At 48.0% G+C, this 15015-nt stretch overlaps 1 protein-coding gene across 8 annotated transcripts in view; it reads right to left on the bottom strand.

Moving 5' to 3' along the window:
* ZNF638 (zinc finger protein 638) overlaps positions 1-7160 on the bottom strand; it is a 57637-nt gene extending 50477 nt beyond the window's left edge. For 5 of the 8 annotated variants that reach the window (XM_068943877.1, XM_068943876.1, XM_068943875.1 and 2 more), the window contains exon 1: positions 6975-7153. The gene's annotated coding sequence lies outside the window, so the exon portion shown is untranslated. Of the gene's footprint in view, positions 1-5277; positions 6610-6974 lie in introns of those variants that run through there. The other 3 variants (XM_068943874.1, XM_068943873.1, XM_068943870.1) reach the window with 2 other exon arrangements.
* Positions 7161-15015: the final 7855 nt, after the last annotated feature.

Here is a 15015-nt window from a genome sequence, read left to right on the forward strand (position 1 = left end):
AAAAATAGGAAGTCATCATAAAGGGAAGATTCCCATGAGACAACAATCACAGAACTACTCTGGCCTCTCACCCAGGACCGCTTACCCCATATCCTTTCTTCCTGAAACAAATTACTCGTATGTAAATGGTAGACCAAGTTTAGACCACATCAGATCAAGTTTATTCTAGAACCTTTCAAAACAGATTATTATGCAAACATTCACAAAGTAATCTCTTGGCTTTCAAAGTTGTTCTTCCCTACAACTCTCAACACTGGAGGGCAAAAAACCTCTCATCACGTTATCTGGAAAGTAGTTGGGACAGCTTAAGAGAACGATATCAAAGCCATCCATAACAAAAACAAGACGACATTAGTGGAGAACATTTTAAAAATAAGCATGCAGTTGTGCAAACTGAACCTTAATTCAGTAGATTAGGAATTTCCCAAGAGATTTGTTCAAAGGCAAACCAGAGCCTGAATAGGAAGGATTCTCACCGCTAAATTAGTGATTTCCAGGCACTATAAATCATTGTTAATCAGTATGTCGTGGATAGTTGTGCTCCCACGCCAGTATCTTCAATCACAAACACAAGTTACATGGCTCCACAAACCTCTTTTCTGAGTTTGCAATTAGCATATTCATAGATGATGATCTGGGAAGCAATAAGTAGAAAAAGCCAACCAACATATTGCGTGGTTCATCTGATATCAGAAGTTCATGAGATGCCTTTTGTTTTATGACAACTTTTATGACAACAATCACTGAAAAAAACTTCTAATCTATACAATCATATTCAACAGGGAATAAAAATATTCTGAGTATACACTCACTCTACCCACAGTGCACTACTGGAATAACATATTCAGCAAAGTAGTTTAATTTTATTTTGCTTTTCAGTGAATATTCTACATCTAAGCTTGTGGATAACTTTTTCCCAGTTTGTGTTTTAGCAACAGTCCAAAATAAAGAAAATTAATTAAGAAAAAGATCTTCCATTTGGCCTATTAAAAACACAAAATTGACCTTGCTGAACCAGACCAGAGGTCCAATATCCTGTGCCCAACAGTACCCAATACTTGATAATACTTGATAATTATAATCAACATTCGATATTACAGACCCTATACTATAAATTAATGTAAATATAATTAATGTAATTTTTCCGAGTCCTGAAACTTTCTTCCGTTAACAATTTTGTCAGGGTTCTAATGTTGTTTTATCCGAGATGTTAACTAAACAAAACAGTGAAATGGATACTTTTCTCAGCAGCGACCCACAGAAGTTTGCAGCCTCTTCAGAATATGGTAAAATTGGGCCTTCTAACTTACCCTCCAAAAATGTTAAAAAATAACGACTTCCAAAGAGGATGTTCCTGAACATTAGGATCAGGAGATACACTTTCGTAGCAGCTATGGTTTCAGAAAACACAGACCAAAGAGTCTCTTCAGGTAAATAGAAGAGACATGTTACCCTAGCATTTAAAATAGGAAGAATTTATCTCTAAAAGACTTTTAGGTTCTCCATCACCCTGAATAACTGAAGAAATACAAAATACAGTTTCAAGATATCTGCGATCAAAAGGTTAGTTCATGAAAATATTTAAAACATAAGCAAAGTAACTTCCAAGCCCAAGTTTTTAAAAGTGTCCTTATTTGTGCTGTAGTCCTTAATCGCTCCAAAACCCATCCGCAACGAAACAACGCTCAGGACTTTACTAAGGCTTGAAATAAGGCCAACATATTTGAGATGATATTCCTAAGAAATTAGTTACCTCGTCAACTGGCCCTAACTACATCTCAAATCATAAGAAACAGAAGCCAAATGTTTAAATTTTATTCTTTACTGTGGAAGTTGTATGTTCCAATTATCCTCTTGCATCCAGCAAGCAACCGTATAGCAGTAACTGAGCAAGGAAAACCTGTAACAGCTAGATCTCACCACAGATCTTCCTGAAAAAAAATGCTAGACAATTAAAAGATTAGGCGATTCTAAGACTTCCAAGATTAAGCCACTTCAGAAAACAATGGTCTGGCCATTTAAGGCCAGATTTTCAACTTCCTCTTTGAAAGAGGCTTTGTTTGGAGTTTCTTTGCCAACTTCTAAACTGTTTTTCCTACCGCAGTGACATCCTGATTAGAATCTCTTTCAGCACTGACAAAGGACCTGCCTGATGCTTAATCGGAAGCAAATGAAGACTAGGTGAAATTCCTCAGAGACAAACGTGCTTACCTGGCTCCTGGAAAAGTTAGTCCTTGAAACTCAAAATTTCAGAGTAACATAGAAAAGCCAAATGATACCTTTCTTGCTTTCCATTCAACTCCATCAGTCCATCCTGCAAAGTACCCCAATGCAGATGGATAAATCAAAAGTTCTGGCTGCCTACTTACATGCTGGAGGACCTTAGCTACTGTATTTGCTCACAAGGTGAGCATGTGACAGTCTTGCACCTTCCCTGGTTTGAAACTATGGCTAGAAGGAGCTGTTACCCTCTCTCCCTCTGTAATCTTCCTCCCCTCCTAGAGGTTCAGTTGCCTGTGTTTCAAGGATCCAAGGCCCAGCTCTGGTAAGGCCCAGCTGCAAAACCTTGGCCATACTGGTGAGAAAACCTCTAAGCTGCAAGAAAGTTCTGATAAAGTCTATAGAGAGATAAAAAAGGAAAAATTACAGACAGAGATAGGATTGTTGAGACTGATACCATTTGTAGCTCAAGGATTCAACAGAATAAACACCAACACAGAACAATATAAAATCCTAAAGAAAACAAACAACAAGAAGCAGGGAGGTGGTTTTGATGTATTCAGTAGATGACAGCAACCTAATAATATTGAGGATCCCTTTCAGGGAATAGCGGAGACCAAGCTTTCTCCTCCTAATGCCCAGCTAGCTGGTCAGTAAATATTCCTCGCTGTCTTACGGGGGTAGTGAGCATACTACCAGTTAGTCTAAGACTTAACAAATTATTGCCAACCTCTGTACATATTAGCAATCAATAATTGTTTTACCTATTGAAGCTCTACATATCTTGCTTCCGCAGTCTCTCTGTGCAAGGCTAAAGCTCCCCAACCAAAGTGACCCAGAGAGGGATGTTAAAAAGCTGACAATTTAGTAAACACAAATCTGGAGTCAAGCCAATATAATTACGCAAAACAAACTCTCTGCTAAGGGTACAGGAAGCTGCAGTCCTAGTAACATGTATTCGCAGCACTGCTGATCAGGAGATTTGATGCAAACACGAGAAGAAACTCAGCAATCAGAAAAAGGGATATACAGCATTGACCAGCAACACTGCTGGGTTCAAGTTCGGGGGTGGGGGAGAAGAGTACATTTGTCATGAGGCTGCACTGTTTCAGCGGTCAGCTGTCTATCAGCAACTTTAAATCAATTGTGCAATACAAAAACCACTCGCAACAAAATAGGAGGCTTAAGTTAAAGGTTTGGCAATGCTACCTTATTAAGGATATAGAAGCTGCTTTCTCTAGTCACAGGAAAAGGCTTTATCTGAAGACGGAGTCTAGCAAAAGCAGAAAATTATGTTTTCGTTGATTATTTGTCTCTATAAACTGGACTAAATTTACCTGAGTATGTGCAAATCACAGAGCAGTCGTGTAAAGATTTGACTGCAATGTAACGACGTTTTGGGAAACCAAGCACACTGCGGAGGCAAACACTATTGCTAATCAAGTAGTCACCTACAGCCACCATTTTCACTTTACATGAGAAGGAGCACCAGCAGGCCAGAGAACCTCTGAATATAAACAGGAAGAATTCTGTTTCTGCAATGTAAATTTGGATCACACCTATTTCATGCAATTTGAACAGGAAACATGAGGCACACATTACCAGCAAGACACCAACAGAATCAAACTAAACTAAAGCAAGCCATTGCCACAACACCTTGGTCTCCTCAAAAATCCAGTAGCACATTAAGCACTAAACATACCAACTGTATCTAAATTAGAGCTCTCAGTCCCTGCTAGTCCGACAACATTGAAAGAATCGACATAAGTTACAGACACCAACTATGAGAAATTCAGATCTGATGTAAGTCAATCTTCTGCTCTAGAAATATCAAATTAGCTACATATGTTATGACAGCTTAAAAATCAAACTGAGTGGTTGGTTCCTTGCCTTGCTCCATGCTTACAAAAACTTATGAAATAAGCCACTTTTATTTAAAAAAATAAAAATAAAATTGTATTACATGCATCTTAAGCATCCTCTCAATACCCAATAACCCCTTCCCAAATAGCAAAACCCACTAACAGAACAAATTCAAGAAAAAGGCTGCAGAAATCTAAAGTCCTAACTTGCAATCAATTTCTGCCTCTATTTTTTTCCCCTGCATTACTAAAGAGAAAATAAATCTTACATATGGAGCAGATCACTGATAAAGGATAATTAACTGACAAGTTGAATCACTCACTGGCTATAAAAGTGGCTATTTCATACTCACTCTCCTTGCAGTCATTAACATTTGTTCATGCTGCCCAAGACTTAACTCAGTGACAGAAAATTACTTCATTAATTCCCGCCTTAGAACTTTACAACCACAATAGACAGGCTATTCAGAACGTTCCAATTCAAAGTGATTGTCCCTAAGTTCTGCCCCAACGTTATGTCTAGTCAAAATCAGAAGTGATCTATATATACAAGCATATATGAACTGATTACATAGACCTGGCACACAAAACTATTCAACTGTGTGAGCTCAACATTAATTTCACGTTAAGCATTAGTAAGACAGTCAGAAACCATTACATAACAATCTCAAACATGAAAGTGTTTTTTTAAAAAAATGTAACAAATGCTGAAATATCTTAAAAGTAAACAAATGTTGGTACATACTTAGAAACATATTTCACTGAAATATTCCAAAAAGATTCTACTCCAGTGTTAATGAAGTTCAGTGCACCAAGTTTATATACAGAGACACACACACACACACACACAAATCAAAGTCTTCTGACAAGCAATTCTGAAAACAAGACAAAAAAATAAGGCATTTTAGCACCTTCATGGAATATTAGCAGCAGAAATCTACTACCCTTTTTCAATTTTCACTTTCCACGTCAACTTAGAACGGCCCAAATCCTGCATACTGTCCCTCAGGTACAGACATTCATACACATGCAATGAATGACTCCTAAAGCATACTGAGCTCTGCACTCCTAGTGTGGAGATGGGCTAAATAGAGAGCCAAAACTAATACTTCTAGCTAGAACTTGTTTAAAAAAAAAAAAAAAAAAAAGGATGATTTAGCTTGATGGTGAAGACATAAGAAAACATTGTATTTACCTTGAAAGGTGAAATATTGCAAAAATGTTTCAATGTCCTTTCTGTTTCATATGTAGAAGAGCTCCAAGTTTGTAAGAACCAATAGTTCGGCAAAAACTAATCGAACTCGTAATGCTTTGGAGTTCTACTGAACTCAGCTCCAAATCAAATTGCAAGAGACTTTGGAAGCAGAAGTAGGGGGGAAAAAAAGAATCCAGTGGTATAGTCAAGAGCAGCAAGTTTTGTAACCACTTTGAACCCCACCCTTCCATGAACATTACTTAGTCCTATCAGTTGTCATCGAAGTTGGAGAAGAAGAGGGAACAGTCTAGTTCCCTGTGCTCTCCACCCTTCAGGCCAGCATGACTGTTCTTAGTTCTGGCAGATACATTTTTTTTTTTAAATTAGAAAAAAAATGCAATCAAACATACTTGCTGCCTTTGAGGACTGTCTTCTCAACAGGAAAAATAATTACCTCACTTTTATATTCACCCTCTTCAAGCTTTCGCAACATGTTTATAATTTAAAATTTTATACGCCTAATGAATGATAATATACCAGAGAGGAGGGCATAATCCACTGAACACACATTTAAACAGCTGTTCTGGGCTATAAACCAGGATGGATATAAGTCAATTTTTTTAATGCAATACATTTTAATCAATTAGCTTGTTTTTAAGTAATCCTATAAAAAATACATTTTAAAATTGTAGCAAGCTGTATTACAACATTGTATTAAAATAATTACAGTTGCACACCTATGCTGACATAGCATGTATCTAGCAGATCTCCAAATCGGGCACACTTTGAACTAAGTTATGCTAAAGTGCTCTTGCTTGGGTGAAAACAGCTTTTGTTCTTGCTTCGGTTATTTCGACCCATTCAGATCAATTGCTATCTTCTTCAAAGTCAAGAGACCAGTCACAGGAGAAGGAAACGGGAAAGCGAGGTTTCTACTCCCTATAAATAAAAGTGAGGGTGCAGGAAGACACACCTACGCTCAGAACTCCAGAAGGATATGATGATTATAACCAATTCCTTCAGTTAACTCGAGAGAGAATTACTTCATTCAACGACCAGTTTTTAAAGCCAAAACACGCATTCACCAACTGTGAGGTCACTTTGCCTTAATCTGTTTTAAAGTGCAAGATTTATGGCTCTAACTACAGGCTTGCGCTTTCGCCGAGAGACAGCTTGATACAGAGCAGAGGTAAAAAAACTCGCAAGAAGGCCAATAACGCGTCTCCCCAACTTCACACAGAGGCCCAGAAATCCAGGCAAGGCACACCGCGCTATCAGGCTCGTTAAGCCCACACGCACGCTGCTGGGCCGCTAAGAGCACACCTTCCGGGCACACAAACGTAACGCCAGCGTTTACCAGTGCCTGCTCGCTCAGCCTTCGTGCCACCGCTCCACCGTTAAGGTCACCGGGGCGCAGCACGCCTGTCCCCCCCCCCACCCCGCAGAGCGGCAACCGGCCGGTGCCCGCGGCGGCAGCCAGCACGGCCGCGGCGGCGCGGAAGCCCCGGTGAGCAACGGCGCCGAGGCTCCGCGCTGCCCTGAGCGGCGTTATCCCACCGCGGCGGCGGCGGCGGGGGGGAGAGCGGGGCGGCCGCCCCCGCGCGCCGCCATTTTGTGCGTTTCCCCCCCCCCCCTTCTCCTCAGCCCCCGCTGCGCCACACAGGGGCGGGGGGGGCGGCCCGGCGCCGAGCTCCTACCTCCGGCGGGGCGCGGCGGAGCCGCCCTGCTCCCGGCCACGCTTCCCTCCTCCGCCTCTTCTTCCTCTTCCTCCTGCTGCCGCTCCGTCGCCCCGCACCCAGCCGGCCGCCACCGCCGTCCCGGTCCGCGGCGCTGCAGCCCCGAGGAAGGATGCAATGGACGCCGCGCTACTGCGCCTGCGCGCGGCCGCCGCGGGGCGGGGGGGAGGAGGAGGAGGAGAGACGCACTGCGCAGCCGCGGAGCGGTGCTGGGAGGCATGCGCAGAGCGGGCGGGCTCGCAGGAGGGCCTCCGCGCATGCGTGAAAGCAAACGGAGTTCAGGGGCACCAGTGCGCAAGCGCCCCAAGCCCCGCGAGGCTGCGGAGGGTCAATACCCTCGGTGGGCACGGCGTAGGTATTGCGCATGCGTATCATCCTTCCTGCCTCGGGGGGGCGCCTGCGCATGCGCCTCCTGCGGAAGGGGCAACGGTCGCTGCCCCAGAGCATGCTGGGAGCCTCTCGCACTATATAAGCGCTGCTGTCGGTGGGTAGAGGGTCCATTACCCCACAGAAGTGGAGGTGGGAGGAGGTTGGGGTAGATGTAGCAGCACCTTCACGCTGCTTGAGCGTGGTTGCTGTTTTCTTTTGCACGTTGTTGGCCGGTTGTTGTTTGCTTTACCCGAAACCCTTTTCTGTTGCTCGCCGTTGCCCCCCTTGCCTTGCCTTTCCTCCTCCCTGAGGTACTCTGTCCTTCTGCTGGAGGCCCGATGTTCGCTGTGGGCCTGCCTTTGCCCCAGAGGCAGCGCTACAGGTGTCCTCTGTCAGAACAGGCCTGATGCAATGGTGGCTGTCCCTTAACCCCTCCAGCTGCTCACTGCTGACCTTCAGCTGTGGAAATGAGAGGAACAAGGGTCCTGGGCAGGGCCGTCCTTCTCTTCCCAGCCTCCTCCACCAATGCTGCAAATTTCTGGAGTTGAGGCCTCTCAAATGGTTCCTTTGTTTTGGGCCCCTGTTTCTCTGGTTTATGTTCAGCTGCATGGCCTCAGCTGGCAGCGTGGGTTGCCTGTGCTGTGTTGGCGTTCTTCTCCCAGGTGCACTGGACTTGACTGGGAGCTAGTGGCAGCCCCTGTTTTTCTGGTGGAAATGACCGTAGGGCGTGAGATTTATGAAGAACTGACTCAAAGTGACTCTGTGTTCACGCATGCTGCTGCCTGCAATGATCTTTGCTCTTGGGGCGGCCCCAGCGTTAGCAGCTGGTAGTTGGGAGCAAACTTGGACATCTAACAAGCTTACCTCCCACGGGTACAGTGAGTCAGTGTCCCCGAATGCAGTATTTCCCAGTTAACTGTGGCCCCTAGTGTTGGTGTGGGCCAGAAGAGGAGAATCCAAAAAGATCTCTGTAATCTCGTATTGCGTGGTCCTGGGAAGTTTCGGCACGGAGAACGCCTGTCCGCTTCGGGCTCCCTTCGCTCTTGCCCACAGAGCGCCTTCAGAGGTTCCTGGGGCTCTCTGAGGAGACAGAAGACGCCTTCAAGAGTGGCCACGTGATTTCCTGAAAATACCACAACAGATGCCAAACCTAACCACAGAGTAGGCCGGAAACGCTGCTGCTGCATCATGCTGCTGGCTGCGCCCAAAGCGCATACGGTCTAGAGTAGGAGGTCTCTGACCAACGTTTCCTGTAACCGCACCAGTTGCTTGCACCGTGGAGCATGTTTCAGTGCTGTCGAAAGAACCGTGTCTTGCTGCAAATGTGGCAGACAGCGGGCACCCACTCGGCTTCTTTTTTAGCAGTCTGGGAGTGGGCAGAGCAGCACCAGTGGACTGGCTCCCATGCAGATTTGTCCAGCTGTACTTTCTCCTGTAGTGCTTTGAAGGTGCTTGGGCGTTTGTTTTTCTTGTTGTGTTAAAGATAGCACAGGCACTTTGCATTCGTCCCCAAGAAATGATTCACTGGTGCTGGATTTTCTGATGAAGCTAGACTGACACAGAAATAGCTTGCTGGTCTTTTGCGCTGTCTCCAAACCTGTCTGTTTCAGTTCCTCTCCACTACAAGCTTGGGAAGTCTAATAACCTTTAAACATTAAGACTTCCAAATATTCTTGGCTTTTGAAATCTGCTTTGAGCCATCAGGTCCTGCAACCCATGACTTGCATAGAACCACAGGCATTCATTACTCCCACCGCAGCATAACAAGAAGACATAAGGAGATAAGATCATTTTGCAGAGTTGGAAGCTGTATTTCCTAAACTTCTGAATCAATATACTCCAAATTTACAGCTAGATTGTTTCGTAGGTGCTTTGCCTTTTTCAAGCCAGTCTGATGGTCTTCACTGACAAAGTGTTCTGGAAAAATTGGTTGTAAACCAAAAGACAGGCTCAGCTTTTAAAGAGAGACCGCTGGGGTGCATCAGAGAGTCAGCTGCAGTTCTGGGAGCATCCCAAAGGCAATCCCTGCCCAGCACTTACGGTGGAGACTTTAATATCTTGTTGGGAAAGAAATGCTGAAGTCAAACGCTTTATAAAAGAAAGATAAGGCGAGCACTCTGCCTGCTTGAAACTTGAACATTGTCCTGCTCCTGTTGTTAGTGTACTGGATGCTGCCGTGACAGCTATAAAACTTACAGTTGAAAATGAATTATTTGAGTCAACATGCTGTGAGGTCTTAGCCCAAAGAAGGCTGGAATCGGACAGTCGAATTCTTTTTGCCTTAATCGCATGAAGACTTCCATGGATGTCGCATGGAAGTTCCTCCGAGAGAGACCAAGAGATTTTTTTGCCCGCTTTTACTGACAAACAGGGCGAGAAGAGGTGCAGATTAAGCTGGAATAAGGATGCGCGATGAGAGGAAGGAGCATCAAAAGGAGTATATCTGAATGTGAGTGTGTTTGCTACCTGAGTGTTGGGAGAAATACACAGAGTTGCCATATCCTTGTTTAAATACACAATATCCTTGTTTAAAAGCTACTGCCTTGCTGTTGCAAGTTGTGACTAGCTCATACATGCTGTCTAGTTGCTAAATATCCAGTGGTAATTACAGCAGCCGTATCTTAAAAGGCATTGTTAGGGTGATAAAATTAAACAAATTAAGCACTGAGACCTTTGAGAATGTAAATATTTAGGCTGCTCGTGCAACCTGAATCTGTCTCGCATATCCTTGTGTGTCCTGATGCAATCTCCAATTGCATGATACCGCACTCCTCTCCTCGTAGCTCTGCTGTGCAGGCAGGGTGGCATACCTAAATGACCTGTCGCATGCAGGACTTTGTCTTCTTGTTGCAAAATTAGGGAGAGGCAAGGCAAAGGGATTGAAGCAAGTTTTACAGTTAAGGCAGCTGGGTTTCAGCCAGAGTTAGATCCTATCCTTGCTTCTGTCAAGAAGTTCATATGGGATGCTGGACAGGTCTCTTAATCCAGCTGGTTTTAGGTGCTTGCCAGTTCTGTGCCCTACTTTCTGTGCTCCTCACTGGATTCCAGGTGTGATTTAGGGTGCTTACAGCCACAGCTGAAGTCATGGCAGTTACCCTTTGCAAATCTGAAGATACATATCATCCTAAATAATCTGAAGTTTGGGTAGACTTTCATAGGCACGCCATGGATATTTTCCCAGGCCTCCTTCTTGGAAGGGATTTTAATCATTTTACCTGTAAAGCGAATTGATAGCCAGCACATAAAATTTCAGTCTAAATAGTTAAAACATGGACAAGGAATGTGCGTGTGAAAACATGACAGAGAATCTCACTCTTTCTAAGGGTGCTCAGTAATCTCAAACTGTCCTTAGCGCTGTAGCTCTTGGACGTGTTATTCTGGGTCAAACCTAACACAAGATCCCCAAAACAGGCGTTTCCATGACAGAAATGCAAAATCTACTGGAAGAACAGCTCTAGCAGTTAGTTGAGAGCTTAACCTAGCAGTTCAGGGGGCAGGAGAGATTTGCCCACAGTGGTAGAAACCTGAGCGTGCGTTCTCCACTACTGATCCTGAAGCCCACAATAAACCATGCTGTATTTCACAAAGCAAGGGGAGGGAGGGGAAGGAGGAAGGAGAAGATTTTTGGAGTGTAACCAGAAAGCGAAGAGAGACGCATTTTCACATCTGCAATCAACTCTAGGCAGATCAGATTATCACCAACGCCTCAGGCTGCCCTCAAAGGCTGTGAGACAATTGCTGCTAGGCAGTAAGAACACATGTGTAATGCAGGGTACTGGCTACACCTTACTGAAGAAATACTGATCGTCTTTCTAATCGGGAAGGAGCCGATGCAGCCAGCCTCTCCTTATACAAAGGACTTCCCTGCGTGAAACGCAGGTAGGCTTTTGGCTAGTTGATAAAATTATCTATCTACCAATTGCTCTTCCAGTCAAGGAAGAGCAAGGCTTCAAGGCTTCCCCCCCTCCCAAAGTTCATGTTTTTCAGTCTACTACAGGTCCTACTGGGCTATCTGGGCCGATGTATATCAATACTTCTTTAGGCTGTGAACTCCAGGGTTGGGATCTTGCTGTCTTTAAAGTCTGCAAAGAGCTGAGCATAATTTTTGCATGATGTGTCAGCAACTGGCAACTGTCCCTGCTCTGTGTGACGATGTGGGTTGTCTCAGCCCGGAGGCTGGTTTGGAACTGAATGCCATTAATCGGGTTTGCTTCTTTGGATGAGCAGTCCCTCGGCCCAGAACTCTTGGTACCTGGAACTACAGGTGAGGGAGTGGGCATAAAGACCTTCCCACTGTGCAGGAGAAGTACCAGATCTGCAAGAAGCCTGCAGGTTCCCTCTAAAGCCAATGGGCTTCTCTCAGGTGACTCTTTTGTGATGACACCTTGTAAGTAAGGTGTGTCACACTGTAAACTCAGGGGTGAGATCCAGGGCTTGGGCAGGAGGAGTGAGGACAGGAGAGCAGAGAGAACTACAGCTCAGGCACACGATCATGTTGTGACTTGATGAGTTCTAAGCCATCTTCTGAGCCACCACACTTCTCCCTGCATGTGCTCATGGTTGATCACAGTGACAAGGAGATGGGTGTTAATGGATGCTGCTCCCATCAGATCTATAAAGGCCTCAACTAATAGGGAAGGTCCATGTTCAGGATGCATGAGGAGGAGTTTAAAGAATGCTATCTCCTGGTACTAACTGGATGCGAGCACTCTCTTGCAGGTCCCTGAATTGCAAGCTTTCCATCTGGTTTGCTGGCTCTTCATCTTGCCATAGCTCAGGCCTGAAGTGCGCGTGCTGTGCGTTCAGAAGAGCTAAGTTTGGGGTCTCTGCTGCTGGGTCAGGCTGTAGCACAATTGCTTTCCTCACAGCTCCTCCGTTCCCGGTCAACCATGTGAGCGAGTCCCTGAGGCTGTGCTAATTGAAGTGCTCTTGGGCTTCACCCTCTGGAGCGCCCCAGACCTTGGAGTGAGGCAGCCTCTTCACATGCTCCATGTCAAGCGTGTGCAGACCCTGAGAGCATGCCCGATCTGTTCTCAGCTACGATGTCCATCCCCAGGGAGGAGAGGGGCAGGTGCACCAGACCACCTCCTCCTTCTGCCACGTGCATGGTGCGTTGTACAGACCTTTCCACTGCAGCTTCCTTGGGCTCTCTCCACTGAGCAGAAACACCCAAGACGCTATAAAAGCGTCCATGGTTTCTCCTGCTGCACCAAAACAATCTGCTTGTCCTCAAAGCACGTCCTGTTTGATTGCAAGCACCGAGTTGGCTGACGTTTTAGGAACAGCGGTAGGATCTGAATGGTGGCACTACAGCCAAGTCCCTCTGTAGGGAGGTGTTTATAGATGCTGGAGACTTCGGGCTGCGGGCGTCCCGCAGACCTCTGACACAGCCAGCAGTGTGATGCTGGCCAGCACGCCGTGGCAGCTCAGCCTAGCACAGGCTGTGCCAGTGGGACACCTCTTCCTCGGTAGCAGCTTGCCCCAGCCTCTTTGCTGGAGGTTACTTCTGGCCTCGTTTCACTTGCTGTGGGGCAGCACTTTACTGGTCTGATCTCCAGGGCAGAAACAGCTGAACTTTACAGAGAGACTAGGTTTCCTTCAAACTATACTGGTGCGTCCGTGTCCAAAGGAGCTGACAGATTTTCCCAGCAGATGGTGCCTCTGAGCTTGGAGAGCTGCTGGCTGGGCCTGGGATCCTGCACAGCAGAGCCTGGGCTTCCCTGCAACAGCTCTGCAACGAGCCCTTGGAGCGTCCCTGATCTGTCGGCAAGGCATCCGCCGGCTTAAAATTACTGCCTTCCCCCAGGACTAGTCCTTATACCCACTTTTGCCATGTCTGTACGCTGCTACTTATCTCCTGCAACAGATGCTCTGCTCAGTTCAGATAGCTTCAAAAATCTTGTGGTGAGAGCATATTTTTAGTGCTCGGTTTAAATAGCGATAAACTGGGGCAAAGCCTGGGCAGATGGGGTGGACTCAAGTTTGCGCTGATGCAAATAGATCTTGAATCCTTTCTGCAGTCTTAGGCAGCGCTGCCCCCCCAGATCTGAATATATTCGGGAATATCTCTGAGTCTGATACATCCCTAAAGAAAAGCCGCCCAGAGCGCTGCTGGCTCCGGAGGTAAGAGGGAATAACCCTCGCGGTGGACACTCCCAGATGAAACCACACGTGTAAATGACAACGATAGGAATAAATCTAGAGTAGTTGGCTTTGCAAGGAAATAAAAAGGGCTTTTGCGGAGCAGGAGCAGCGTTGCACAGCAGCACCGGGCACGGCGATCGCCCGGGATTCCCTCCGCTTATTTTCTAAAGGGCTCCGAAAGAGCCAGAACTCAATCTAGGAGAGAACGGGGAGAGGCAGCCGGACGGAGGAGCGAAACGCGCGTTTCTGCTCTTCTCGTGGCGAGCCGCCGAGCGAGGGCAGCAGGGCTCTGCCCGCCGGCCCCGTGTCGTGCCCGGGCTGCTGGAGACCGCGTAAAACACCCTGTTACTCAGGCTTCACTTCCTGCGAGGTTCAGGCAAGGAACTGACCTAGAAACAGTCGCTTTCTCTGCGTGCAGCATCCTTCGCTCGCGCGGCCTCCCACCACCGCAGAGGCTGGGGAAGAGCCGGGGGGGCCTGCAGCCGCCCCGCGGGCCCGTTCGGGGGCCGGCAGGGCAGCACTGCCGCGGGCGGCGGGAGCTGCGGCACTGGGAGCCGGGGCACTGGGAGGACCGGGAGCTGCAGCTCTGGGAGGCCTGGGAGCCGCGGCACTGGGAGGACCGGGAACCACGGCACTGGGAGCTGGGGCTCTGGGAGCTGCGGCACTGGGAGGACCGGGAACCACGGCACTGGGAGCTGGGGCACTGGGAGGACTGGGAGCCGGGGCTCTGGGAGGCCTGGGAGCCGGGGCACTGGGAGCTGCGGCACTGGGAGGCCTGGGAGCCGGGGCTCTGGAAGCTGTGGCACTGGGAGGACTGGGAGCCGGAGCACTGGGAGGCCCGGGAGCCGGGGCACTGGGAGATGCGGCACTGGGAGGCTTGGGAGCCGGGGCTCTGGGAGGCCTGGGAGCCAGGGCTCTGGGAGCTGTGGCACTGGGAGGACTGGGAGCCGGAGCACTGGGAGCTGTGGCACTGGGAGGACTGGGAGCCGGGGCTCTGGGAGCCGTGGCTCTGGGAGGACTGGGAGCCGCGGCTCTGGGAGCTGTGGCACTGGGAGGACTGGGAGCCGGAGCACTGGGAGGCCTGGGAGCCGGGGCTCTGGGAGCTGTGGCACTGGGAGGACTGGGAGCCGGGGCTCTGGGAGCCGCAGCTCTGGGAGCTGTGGCACTGGGAGGACTGGGAGCCGGGGCACTGGGAGGCCCGGGAGCCGGGGCACTGGGAGCTGTGGCACTGGGAGGACTGGGAGCTGGGGCTCTGGGAGGCCTGGGAGCCGGGGCTCTGGGAGCTGGAGCACTGGGAGGACTGGGAGCCAGGGCTCTGGGAGCCGTGGCTCTGGGAGGACTGGGAGCCGCGGCTCTGGGAGCTGTGGCACTGGGAGGACTGGGAGCCGGAGCACTGGGAGGCCTGGGAGCCGGGGCTCTGGGAGCTGTGGCACTGGGAGGACTGGGAGCCGGGGCTCTGGGAGCCGCGGCTCTGGGAGCTGTGGCACTG

This window comes from Struthio camelus, chromosome 4, assembly GCF_040807025.1.
Source record: "Struthio camelus isolate bStrCam1 chromosome 4, bStrCam1.hap1, whole genome shotgun sequence".
Classification (NCBI taxonomy): domain Eukaryota; kingdom Metazoa; phylum Chordata; class Aves; order Struthioniformes; family Struthionidae; genus Struthio; species Struthio camelus.